Source organism: Amblyomma maculatum, chromosome 8 (assembly GCF_055883805.1).
Source record: "Amblyomma maculatum isolate TAMU_Amacu chromosome 8, ASM5588380v1, whole genome shotgun sequence".
NCBI lineage: Eukaryota > Metazoa > Arthropoda > Arachnida > Ixodida > Ixodidae > Amblyomma > Amblyomma maculatum.
In genome coordinates, this window is record NC_139351.1 from 26,190,503 (window position 1) to 26,203,514 (window position 13,012).

Here is a 13,012-nt window from a genome sequence, read left to right on the forward strand (position 1 = left end):
GGGACACGATGATGATAATACCTCTTGACAGGAGACGAGGGCTGGTGCGTTCTTCTGCCTCACAAGTGGTGGAAGTGCCTCCTGATCCCAGCGTCCTCAACGCGGCACCCCCTGGAGCTCCGTTCCGGTCGTGTTCTTGGCGGCACATCAACCGCCATGGCGCAGTCACATCCCACTGCTCTCACCGTTCCGGCGCCTGTAGCTACCGATGGGCATCCCACGGCTGCCCATGCCACCTCTGCACCGCCTGTCGTCGCTCCAATTCCTCCTCTGCTCCCATCAAACATGTTGACTGTATTCCTTGAGGGACATGAACTGGAAGCTTTAATTGATACCGGCGCCGCTATTTCTATTATGAAACTTGACTTGTGTTTAAAACTGCGAAAAGTGCGCACACCTTATACCGGTCCTCCTTTACGTGCTGCAAATGGACAGAATATTAACCCTTGTGGAGCGTGTACAGCCCGAGTCACCATTGATGGCATCTTGCACTTCATTGAGTTTGCTGTCCTATCCTCCTGTGTCCATCAACTCATCTTCGGCTGGGATTTCCTCCAAAACGCCTCAGCAGTCATTACGTGTTCCCCTCCCACTATTGAAGTCACTGAATGCAACATTCTTGCCGATAGAGAACCACTTTCTTCCCGTGTAGTTATGCTTGCCGATCACGTCCTCTATCCGGGCAACGAAGATATTCTATCTGTGACTTCTGACGCCGTCACCGATGGCGACGTCCTGATTATACCCAGCACCTCCACCACTTGTGAGGCAGAAGAACGCACCAGCAAATTCACCTTTTTACTTCAGGTAGGCCGAAGCAGCAGCTACCGACTAGCCACAGCTTAGCAACACTTCGTCTTCTTCGCACGACCCGATGACCGATGATGATTACGCTGAGATGAAGATGAAGGTCACTCACAGTGCTTACAATATATATATATATATAGGTACCCCTCATTCATCTTTATCAACTCGCACATATTAAATACAAGTGAAAATATATATGTTAAATTTTTGAAAATTGACCATTTACAAGTAATGAAGTAGTCAACATTTCAATTTGCAACCCGCTGCTGCATAACTGTGACACAATTGACAGTGACCAAGAGGCCAGCATAATGCAATGTGAGTGAGCGTGCTGGTTTTCCTCCCTTGCTTCTTTTTCATTTTATTAAGCAAGGGAGGAAAACCAGCACTTATTATTTTATTTTATATATATAGCACGACAATGCAACTCCAAAATATAGCAAGCAATTGACTGCATGCTTGGTGTGTGGCACTACAATATCTTGAAATCCTTGCAGACATATATAACTTCTAACTAGAGGCTATATTTTCCATGTTCATCAAGCAAACAATCTTGTATATAGTAGATTATATTTCTGCAAATGCAGTTTAGGTCACATCACAGAATGTTGCTCAGGTATCAAAATTTTCCAATGACATTGCAAATATATGCCAGTGCATATATACATGGCATTTCATTGATCACTTCCCTTTGCGCCTCATTTGGTTAATTGTACAAGATCAAAACACAAACTGGTTTTTACTTAGGACAAAACCTACAGCTTTTGTACAGCAGAGCTAGCTGTCTGCAAAAATTCAGAGCACATTTTTTTATTTGTTGATACTTTCCATTCCACCAAGAAATTGAGATTATCATGCATGTATTGAGAAAGCCATAAATACATATCTATATAACGTAATTATTCTATACTACAATATGGCGACCTTTGTTGAAGACAAAAGGTTGCAGTAAGAACCATGGTAATCTTCAAGTTAGTGGTAATACGGCCTCACCAAATTGAATCAGAGGAAAAATTGTGATGCATGCGTAATCAATTAAATCAAGTTTATTTTCAACATTTGTACAATGGCTTCCATGGCAAAAAGCTGTGGACACAGCTTGACTAGACCAGATCACCATTCTGGCATAAGTGATGTTACATATACACAGCATAACATATTAGAAAAATGGCACAAATGAAAGTCAGAAATACTAAAACTATTACAAGTACATGCACTCTGTTCCAACTTGTTTATGCTACAAAAAGAAAGTTAAATATAGAACTGCTCTACTAACAAAATGATAAAGTGCTGTACACTGAGATCCAGGAAAACAGGTAAACAGTATAAAAAACACCCGCACGTACCCCGCAAATTCAGTAACATAATTTCTGTAACAGATATTGCAAGCAATGCTTTGTGAGTTGTGTAAATGGAGCCAACAAAACATGCTTTCTTCTTAGAAGAAATGGTGCACTATATATGAATGCTTTGCAAAGTAATTTTGTGCATATGGTCACGGCATAAAAGGTTCCTCAGATGACCTGATCCAATGTGTGTGACTCCGATGTAAGAGCCCACAATATCTTTAGGAACAAGTGTTTGAAAAAAGGAGCAGGTTTATAGACAGTAATCTTAAATCTACTGTGTACCAACTAACAAATTTCGCTAACAGTTCATGAGGTAAATGACAGAATGACACATCAGCAATGTAGTCGACAGCATTTTTCCCTAAAAAGGTACCGCTTAAGTAGTACCTTTTTAGAATTCGTGGCCTACATTAACGTGCAGAAAAGAGGGAGTAAAAAACTTGGTTTAATGTATACTGAAAAAAAAAATGCATTGAGATCGATATGATAAGCCACCAGCACAAGATAACTTTTCCATCAATTGCTGAATATATGCATCCCAAATGCGTCCAAAATATGCATCCCAAATATATGCATCAAAAAGCATAATAAAACTACCCTTAGAGCCTTGTGCGACTTTATATCGAGCAGAAAGGTGCCCAAGTTCAGGCCATCATTCAAACTTTCTAGCCTGCTTTTTGAAGCAAACATTATTTCTGATTTCTTAGAGTTTATTCCACTCGTTTTGCTTAAACGTGCAAGCAAGTTGCAGAAGATGCCTATCATTGGCACTATACAACAAGTAGAAAACTATTATCTAATCTGAAAAACAAGCTGGTTAGTTTACAAAACGAATTTGGTATGCCTGTCAATACTTTCGTCATTTACAAAGATGTTAGACTTAAAAAGGTCCTAATCTCCCTCAAAGAATGCCGCATGGTATTTCTGGAAACGATGACAGACTACTACACTATCCATTACTTTACTGCATGCGCCTTGCAAGATACAATTTTAAGAGCCAGGGACATGCAACCCAACGCCATGCTGATGTAGCCATTCAAGGAGAACAATATGATTCTGTCAAATGCTTTACTATAGTCTACAAGCACTTTGGCTATCAGTTTATATGCCTCTATGTTTTTAATTTATTTCCTTTTCTGTCAAAAAAGTAAACTGTACTGCACCCATTTCTGAACCCGTGTTCACATTCTCAAATAAATTTGTGATCATGAAAAAAGCAGTCGATTCAGGACAAAATCACTTTTTTTAAGGCCCTTTGAAAAGTTGGCTGAACTGATATTGGTCGGTAGTTCTCGGCATCATTTTTGTTATCACTTTCGTATAACACACTTTTGCATATTTCATGCTGAAGGGGAAACAGGCTGTCTGCAATGCAAGGCTATCATGAACATATTTGATGAGTGGAAGCTGGATATTATTTATGTTTGTATCTTTACTGCTTTTATCATTAGTGATTGTTGTCAGTCAGTATTAGTCAATGTACTTATATATTACAGGTTAAAATTACCTGCTCGAGCCTTTAGTAACAAGTTCACTGTGCACAGCCATCTGAAACTAATAGGCGGCATAGCCATACAAGGACTGAGTGCATCGATTACACTCTTCCACATTCAATCAAGACATATTGACACATCTTGAAGCAGCTGTGGAAATATTGCACCTTAGCTTTCCTCAACTGTGATGTGAGTTGGTTGTGTATTTTCTTGAACTGTACACATGTTAGTGGCAGCAAAGTGAAAACCTTATTTTTCTTTCATTTACCTGTTCAATGCCGATTCAAGGTTTTCTTATTTATCTTTCTGGCATAACAAATTTAATTTTCAAGCGTGCATTCTAATGCTGAGGAAGTATTGCCTTAAATGTAGCATGTGCATAATGTACAGTATTTTCTGGAAAGCCCAACTTCAGTCGCTGCTAATAATTTGATCCCTAATTTAATCCAGGCTTCGGGCAGTTATTCTTTGAAAAATGAACTTAGAACAAGAATGTTTGTTGTGTGCAGCTACGTCTAAATTTCCTCTCCTCTATTTTACAATGCAAGCCAGATACTGACAATTGATAGTCCAAACCACTATCCCATCCTCCTCTCATATTTCCTCATCTAGGCTTCATGTCTACTCAACATCTGTGAGTACCACTTGAACAGTGCCAAAGTGGACAAACTGAAACAGCCGTCAGCAGATTCAAGCTTGGCAGCAAGCAGCCTCAGAGACCGGTAATTGAAGGAGCTAAGCATGCACATCACCAACTAGTTGGGCTAAAGCATACAAACACTTGCACTGCAAAGCGAACAATGTGCCTGGCATTGAAAATAGAGAAGGCATTGGTCTGATTAATCCATGAAAAACAGACAGTGATCACTAAGACTGGCTGTGATCACTCAGGCTGGCTACGGTTTCTAGTGTGTTACCATGAGTAATAGTTACATCCAGAGCAGATGTAGTTCTAGTGGCACGCTGGTGTTTTTTTTTTATCAAATTTTGAAAACTGCAATTTGTCATTTCTTTTTCAGTCATTGTCAGTCATTTGTCATTTCAATAATGTTAAAATCTTCATCAAGAACCAGTTGCAACTGTTCAAACGATGCATATTCAAATGAGTTATCCAAAACGAAAAGTATCACCTGAAGGAGGTTGATATCTGACAGTCAAAAAAGAATTCTCTTGCTGTACACAAAGTTATTCATAATCACTGGTTGGTGAGGGTAAATTGGGGCACTTTGTCACTTGACCAACTATCGTAAAAGTACATGCCAAAAGTACCAAAGCCATGCATATACTGGTTTGATCACTCAAAGAAACATCATAACCAGTCAACCACATTCATAGTTGAATGCATTGCACGAAGTTTCAGTCACCTTAACGTCATGTCAAAACAAAAACATATGAAGTAAAAGAACAAATCAAAATGTTTATGCTGCAGAACAGGTGTTAAAATAAATAACAGACTATTTTACAGCTGGAGGTCTAACAAACTGTTGAGATTAGATCTTAGTGGGATTTCACTTGCTTAGATTTACAAAAGCATACACAGAATGTGAATTACTATGCCATCAACAGATGTGCCAGGATTTTGCCATTATGTGTTCACACAAACCACCAGTGATGAGTTTTCTTACATGCAATAGCAGTTTTTCAGACTCGGACACAAGTGTTCGTTGGTGAACATCAGCCCGAATAATGCCCGAAGCAGAACATGTAATGGCACTAGAATGAAAAAAAATGACGTAATCTTCAAAGCCTGGCAGCAATCAATATACAAAAGCTAGTGAGCAGCTCACATTGGAAAATGAATATATCCAACTATGGCACAAAATATGACCACTGATCCGAACAAGGAGGTGGGGTTAGGGGGGCAGAGCCAGAAGAATCAAAATGGAGCATATTTGCCAGGCATACGAGCTTACTAAGAACCCTCTAGAGGAACCTGTAATAGCTGTGTCTTGCCAGTACTAAAACAGTGAGGACTTTGCAGCAAGTTGTAGAAGGAAAAATGTTGAGTGAAATGCTAAGACATCAGAAAGCAGAACGGGCTATGAAACAAATAAGAGTTGAGGATATTTTAAATGAAACCAAAAGTAAGAAAAGCATGGGCAGGGCACGTAGTGCAAAGAAAAAATTCCAAAGAAAGGTAAGCTTAGTAGGTAGGATAAGATTAGGAATTGTTTGCGCTAATTGGGTGGCAGCAGATGACACAGGATAGGATCAAATGAAAATCACTGGCAGAAGCTTTAGTTTTGCAGGAGACAAAATTGGGCTCACACAGAAAGCATACAGCACAGTAACAACAGAGGAGAGGCAAGGACAGCACAAGTCCTTGTCCTGCCCTTGCCTCATCCTCTGTTGTTACTGTGCTATGCTTTCTGAGCGCCGAACAAACACAACCAAACATATTCTCTTCTGATGTAGGTCTGATGAAAACTGTATTTAGTCCCGCTCGATAAGATTCAGCAGCGTACAAATGTAGTTTGTGCCCTCATCAGCAAAATCAATGAGCAAACAGGGCATTGAAATACTAGCTGGTTTGAGAATTGCACAGGTAGTGAGTGGTGAGAAAAAGCACCGTTTAATATGCAGTGGAAAGCTACTAGCTCCATCAAAATCTTCAGGGAGACAGCCTCTGACACACTAGTAGTACTCTACTCTGCTAGGTGTCTCAGCATCTGCACCAGAAGCAACCAGTATACGACGGACCACAAAATATGTGCCATCAGATGTAAAAATGGCAGAGCTATCACTTTTCTTTGCCTTCTTGTAGTTACGACTGTGGATTATTGTTCCTTTAAAACTCATCCTGTAATATTCGCTAATGCTGTCACCATCCCCATCCACCAAATTATTATTGACTGCTTCTGCCTCTTGTGGCAACAAGCATGGACTAACTGGTGCTCCAAACAGGTGCACCTCTTCCACCCTGGTTGCCTTTCTAGTTTTCCTGCCTAACAATAAGTCTTCACAAAAACTCTTTACGTGAAAAGGCAATGACAGGAAGCTTAGAGTAAGTTCTAATTCCCTTTCGGCTACTACCCTTTCCAAAATTTGCAATGGAGCCCCTTTTGCTGCTTTCACCATCTTCACCAGCTTCCCATTACCAGACTCAAAAGGGAAAGTTGAATTGGCCCACAATGGTCCCAGGTTCCTGACGCTTGTCACAAGGTGCAACAGCTGATGAATATTAAACGTCATGAAACGTGGTCCATACAGTCCTGTAGCCCTAGATGCGAAGGTTTGTAGCAGTTGCTCTGAATAACAAAAACATATAGTTGATCTATATAGGACCATCTCTCATACTAGTAACCTCCAGCTTGTAATGTTCAGAGTGTACCACATCTATTTAGACATCAAGCCAGTAAAAAAGGAAAGACCATGCTCTTTGAGAACATCCAGTGGGCACTAGATATCTCATTTCCTCACAAAATTGCCTTTGGAAATGGTGCAGCAGTTCCTTAAATCAGGGAGTGTCTCATCTGCCTCGAGGTAAACTGCGTAGGGAAGTGACTCTTTTGCCCCACCTTGTACTGAACAAACAATAAGCCTTACTGATTTTTTTTTATGAACAGCCTGCACTATTACAATCAAATCACCACCATTAAATCAGCAACAGCAAGTATTTTAAGCAGCCAGCGGCAAGCTGATGTACAAGACTGACAAAACCTGTCATTTAAGGATGGCCTTTATAGCCACAGCTTTTTGCTGTTGACCACTATGCAGCTGCTTTTTTTCCACTCACCTTTGTAAATTTGATGCTTCCAGTGTAGAACAAGAACACTGAGCTGGATGCAGCCAACAATGTAAAATCAATTTTGGCAAGATAGTACGGGATAGTCTGCATATAGCAACAATAAATGAACCTATAGGTGTATTCAGGTGCAACAAAGTGATGCTGAAGCCAGTGACAGTGCATGCACTGCATAGAAACAAAGTCAAATAAAATAATAAAGGAAACAAAAGATAATGCATGCACATGCAAATCCCCATATAGTCCTGAAGTGCTCAACGTTTTTGAAATGTAAACTTTATTATAGACCACAATTAGGGAGAAACCAATGAAAAGACCTTTCAATCTATATATTGCCATGGACAATAGGGCTAGACGTGCCTAAAAAGACAGGGAGAAGCTGTACCAGCAGCCAGCGTTCCGCACAGAGCGCGCGAGCAGACTTCAGCGTCTTTTTCTCCCAGGCACCACCTAAAAATCTCGGGAACACCAGGTGGCAATATCATGCCAATTCTTTTCCAGCAGGTGCCTCAACATTGTCCTTCACAAGCGGTTGTGTTTCACCAGCTTTCTTGCACACAAGCATGAATGTACCGCTATATATTTTCAAAACATTGCGATATCTGTGGGCCTAAACTTAACTTAATATTCAGAACATAAAAAATGATATCAACAGCTGAGCTAAAAGATCTCAATGGATGCCTCTCTCCTGAATATCAAGGTGACAGTTTGCCCTACTGTGTATCAACTAATGAGCACTAGTGAAAAAGACTTAATTTTAACTTCTCATAGCTTCTCTACATTATTGTGTCAACCATGCTTAACAACTCCCCCCATTATTACTCCAATGTGATCATAAGAGATAAAAATAAACAAGCCATGTTGTACATACCTGCACGTCTGAGATGTGCTGATGTAACTTCTGTCAGCAAAAGATTGAAGACGGCTTCTACCAGCAAGGCTGCATGCTTCCAGTAGCGCAGAGGAAGAATCCCATATGATGTTGGCAGCATATAAAAAAGGAGCCAATTTTTCCATTCAGCTGCCTTCCAGAAACATCTGTCGACAAGAGACCTCGGCAGCCGGGTGAAAGAGTGTGGTGGTCGAATACTAAGTAGCCGCTGGTCCAAGGAGGCTGTAGTGGACGGAGAGCCTGCAACATAAAGGCATTCAGCATGGCTGACTGCAAAATCAGCCCTTATGCTCTATACCAAGGCTTGAAAGGCACTAGCAATGAGAAGCTGTACTCACATAACGGTGATAAGTACTACATGCTCTGCTTTTGTAGTACCATCATTTGAACTGCTTGCTACACAACCTTACAAAGTTGCAACACGCTTAAGAAATACAGACTAGTCAGGACACAAAACCTGACAGTATAGATACTTGATGTTGCCAACCCTTCTTTTTATTCGTTTTTTTTTTGTTCACACTGCATAAACCAAAGGAAAGGAGCAAAAGGTAGTTTCCAACCTGACAATAGCCAGCTCATCCCTAACAATCAAACTTATGCTATGCACTAAAATACTAAAAAAATCCTCTTTTCAGAGCCTACCACTCTTCAAAAAATTGGAAAATACAAATAAAACATGTCAGAAGCTTGTCTCAATAAAAAAATAATAATATATTTTAAAGCCCCGCTCATATAGCTCTTGGTTTCTGGGTTAGACCATCAGGCGACTTTTAAAACATCTTCCAAATGATCAAGTATATTATACATTTCTAGTCCAAACACTTGTGTACCACACGCTTCTCTACTGTTCTATCAGTGCAGCAATGATACACCAGAAGTCTCCTATGAGCATACTGCACCACACAGAAAATGTGTTATTGCTTACAATGCCACACTGCAAGCTGGAATTATAGGCTCCGTTACTGAGCAAGCAAGATATATCAATTTTCTGATCACCAACACAACTGCTTTTGCTGCCATGTTTGCGCACAGGAAGCATGCTGCCCTTTCTGTTAACATGGTTACAAATGCTGCAGAGTGATATCATTTATTACTTTTGCCAGCAGAAAAAATAGGACTGATTGCAGCAGGCACAGATCATGAGCTGATGTAGTAGAAGTTCTGCAGATTCTGCAATCCATCTATTCTCATCAATGCCTCAGTTCCTCAGCATGGATAATGCTACTGTCCTTCTCACAAAAAAGGAACACCTCTGGCACAGCACACATGCTCTCGTACCTCAGTGTGCGGTGGCCCTCCTCCCAGTCTTACCCATGCAGAGGAGGTTGTGCTTCGGTGAATCCGGGTCGGGGTTGCCCTCACTGAGGCGTGGGCTCAATTTCAGTACTTATATCCCTGCCAATGGTGTCCCGTCTGCCACTCTAAAACCACTGAGTCACTCCACTCCACTTGCCGTGAGTTTGTCCAGCACTGAAGTCAACAAGAATCCGCCACCTGGCTGCAGCGAGCCTGCTGCCGAACAACTCATCCTCATAAATTTGCCTGAACTCAGGGGCCCCACCACCACTCCCTCTTAGACTTTAGTCAATTGGCTCATTTATTTAACCTTTTGTTTTTCTTCGTCAACTCCCTTTATGCTTTTAGGTAATAAATAATGTTAGCAAAAAATATTAGTGGACAAGGAAATGTGTGTACATACCCATGTAGAAAAGCTCGCTGCAGTTTGCAGACTTCGGCCAGAAGTCAGTAATTTGCCTCGATGCTCCAAGCAGAACACAATGCATATAATCTACAGCTTGGCTTGAAACAATGTCAAACAACCTCAAATTGAGCAAGGGTGATGGTCCCTTCACACCATTTATAGGCATATTTAAGTCTACAGAAGGCTTGACGTCATCAAGATGTCGTTCTCGCGTCCTTGCAACTAAATTGCTTGTCTCCTAGTAGCGTGGTGCGCCTGAAAAATGAGGATGTGAATAGACATCATTAGTTTAACATACAGATATATGAAAAATTCAAATGAAAATTATTTTTATGACCTCATACTGAATTCACTATGTCTTTAAATCCAAGTGTAAAAACATGTGGAAGACAATAGAGAGAGTAGAACTCTTCTGCTGTCCATACTTGTTAGAACTGCAGTACTGCCAGAATGTATATGTATGTACAGAGATGTTGAGAGAACATCCTCTCAGCTGGGGTGTTTTCAAAGATAGGACAGGTCTCATGTGAAAGCAGACATGCTGTGTATGCAGATGACCATGTGGTTTGCATTTTAAAGCTGATCAAGGCTGTGTACAGCCAAGAATGATTAATTACCAATAAGTTCTGATTTTTCCAACATTTTCTTGGACTCCAATGTTGCCCTTTTACTATATATGTGAAACATGGCACAAAATTTTACCCACTCATAAAAAAAGCTAATATAACTTTTAATCTTTTTTTCTGGACTGATAAAGAAAGTCTAAATTTTGAAATGCTTCTAAAAAATACTTCTTTTCGATTACCGATTTCAAACCAGTGCTCCATTATTGCCCCTTTAAATTAAAAAAAAATACTAAAGATTTCCCTCAATTTCAGATATGAACAATGGGTCACACATGGAAAACACAACCTAAGCACTAAAAACATTACATCAAGATCAAATTTAGCACAATGTTTCAGTACAATTACAGGCTTTTCAATGTGAAATATTACAGTGCTGTTCCTTTTTTACTCGGTAGCAAACACAGCCTAGTAGTACACAGCAGAGTTAGCCAGCAGTTGTCCAATGTCCCATCCTAGTTTCTTTATACTCCTGTGCTATAGTTAATCCACATTTAATCAACAACTAGCAAAAATCTTCACAGAATGATCCATATATGCGCCGGTGACATTATTCAGATATGGTGCTTAACATCTAGAATTAATATGCGGAATTAAGATGATTAAAAACACAGCTAGCTGCCATTTCCTCGTCTCTAAGCGTATGCTGTTTCCTAGCACAGTAGAAACGACACAGTGCACTTATGTTAAAAAAATATCTATATGTAATTAGGTATGGTCCCTGCCAAGTTACGAATGTACCATGCCAGCAAGCAGGTCGAGAGAAGCTACCAACAACATAAATAGCATTGCACAAACATTCTCAGTCATTTCTCTTTACAAACAAGAATCATACCTTCAGCTTGTTCCGCACAAGTGAGGCACCAAGGACAACCAAATTTTCCATTGAATTGCGTGTGGTTAGCAATCGCAGCACGGGCTGGGGCATCAACACAGCAGCAGATGGCATGGACTGCAGAGATAATTTGTTGTTCACCGTACTCCCACACAATCTTTCCAATTTTTGCTACTTCTTCTACAAATCTATCTATGAAGACATTCATGTTCGGGTGGTGAGGACCAAACCAAAGTCCTGCAAGCAGGACATTTTGGTGGTGTAGTTTCGGAGGCAACTCATTTAGAATCAATTGAATGGGCCACACTGAAGATTTGGATGATTTAAAAAGGGGGATCCCATCGGTGTTGAAAGTTACCGTTACGTCTTGCCGTGATATCTTAATGATGTCTTAATTTTCTGTATAGTGCTGCACTTGTTATATCGCGCACCGAATCTTTTTGGAGTGCACTTTCAATCTCCTCCATTTGGCGATACAAGGCATCTTTGCAACGGCTAACAGTTTGGAGAAGCTGCTGCTTTATATTCAGTATACTGAAGAAACATCCCTTTTCTTTAAGCTGTGAGATGCGAAGATCCTGATCGCATGTCTCGCAATGCACGTCGTTTCGCGCACTTTGAGCGCAGCAGTCATCACAGTAGTAATGGTGCCTAACGGAGCTATTCAACTGCGGACTCCACAGCTTCCTTAGCAAATACTTGCTCCGCGGAAGCAATTTGCCAGGACACCCGAACAACGCGTCTATAAGCTGCAACAGCCCGTGAACTGTGTCCCACGGAAGGCCGTGCGCTACAACGAAAGCAAGGATCATCACGAGCGCAGCGGCTTTTGTCGTAGTGGAACCGGGGAGGGTGGCAGTGCCGTACTCGTCGAGCGCCACTTTCAGCGCTTGGCTGACATCGGAAGATTGGAGATGGTCTGCTCCGTCTGCTCCGCCATTTGCGTCATCGCTGCCAACCTCGCCTCCATGGTCCGGTTTTTCATCGCATGAGCTCGCCGGGTGCTCAGTATCACATGAGCTTGGCAGGGGCTCTTTATCAATATCCTGTGTAGAAGGGGCAGCCGGGGGGTCACTATTTTGTACAGCTACAATCCCATCGTTCATCTTCAGGCATCGATAGCGGCGTGTTGACCATGGGACAACAAACGGTTCGGTCTCGAGGAGGTAGGATTTGCGTTTCCTCTTAGGCGAAGGATCTTCCATTTCCTGCTTGAAAAGCTAAACAAACAATAGGGTCTCTTGCCATTCAAAGCAACAAAGCCCAAAGGTGGTGGTAAAGAAACGTGCCGAAGGAGCGCGAGACGAACTACGAAAGCAAAGAAGCTAACGGAACTTGCCCAGTGAGCAACAATAACTTCCATTCAGGTCTGTCAAAAATTACGAGTTTACAGATTGTCCTGCCATCTAGTGAAGAAAGATATAGCTATATTTAAGAAGATTTAGAACGTACTTTGTCCAAAAGAAGTTAAAATGTCATTCGTTGGTTGCACAAAGTTGATTACTTAACTTGAAAAGATAGCGCAAATAAAGACAAGGACGACACTGATGTAGACAGGACGTCGCT

The 13,012-nt window shown here is 41.1% G+C and overlaps 1 pseudogene; it reads right to left on the reverse strand.

Annotated features, from left to right (window-relative positions):
* Positions 1-6,082: 6,082 nt before the first annotated feature.
* On the reverse strand, positions 6,083-12,651 carry LOC146180781 (uncharacterized; annotated as a pseudogene).
* Between the last annotated feature and the right edge of the window lie 361 nt (positions 12,652-13,012).